Source organism: Sinocyclocheilus rhinocerous, unplaced genomic scaffold (genome assembly GCF_001515625.1).
Source record: "Sinocyclocheilus rhinocerous isolate Xijiao unplaced genomic scaffold, SAMN03320098_v1.1 scaffold1189, whole genome shotgun sequence".
Taxonomy (NCBI): Eukaryota; Metazoa; Chordata; class Actinopteri; order Cypriniformes; family Cyprinidae; genus Sinocyclocheilus; species Sinocyclocheilus rhinocerous.
In genome coordinates this window covers 219,611-220,394 of record NW_015633719.1, presented here as the reverse complement: position 1 = coordinate 220,394, position 784 = coordinate 219,611, and the positions used below count along the sequence as shown (strand labels likewise).

At 34.1% G+C, this 784-nt stretch overlaps 1 protein-coding gene across 1 annotated transcript in view; it reads right to left on the bottom strand.

The window, feature by feature from the left end:
• The window catches only part of LOC107744738 (protein tyrosine phosphatase receptor type M), a 182,087-nt gene that overhangs the window by 19,207 nt on the left and 162,096 nt on the right, over positions 1-784 (bottom strand). The gene's annotated exons all lie outside the window — the stretch shown is intronic.

Genomic DNA, 784 nt, shown 5'->3' with positions numbered 1-784 from the left:
CTGGAAAAGTGAGGCGTTCACCACTTCTAAGAGATCTGCTTCCAAACAGTTAAGCACCCTTTTGAAAAAATATATAAAACATGAACGCAAATATTTCTGATCAAATTGTTCAACATTCTTTTTATAGAGCTATATTCGTACTTTGTCAATAATTGTACAAAAAAAAACTATAAAATACATTATATCATTTAAAATAAACATATCTTTTAAAAAAAATCATAAAAAATGTCTTTTTAGATATATACAGTATTAAAAAATCTGATCTCAAAGAACATCAGAGATCTCATCATAAACTTTCTCACACACACACACACACACACACACACACACTCTTTAAACATTTCTCATCAAATCCTTCCAGATGAACTTTATTGCTCTATATTCATACTGTGTGTCAACAGCAGTGTTATTTAGTTTTTTCCTTATGCAAAAATACATTTTGTTCTTTTGATTTTAGGCTGAAATGTGACCTGGACACGCGTTGAGATTGACTCCTCCAGCACAAAAAGCCATTAAACAATCCACTGAACATAATCCAGAGTGACACCGGAGCAGAAGTCATGAAGTCATGCTCTTTGTTGGATTATTGGATGTGTTTTCCAGCAGCGGAGCTGAAACTTTCAAACGCCTCATTCATAAATGCATGCAAACAGATTTGTGCGTCTGCGTTTCCATTAAAGCTCCAAATCAACTTAATAAGGGCAACATGTTAGCCAGCGCCCGGTAATAACAGCGCAGCCGAAGGAATTAAAATCACACGTTTAATTAATTCTAATTAGCATTG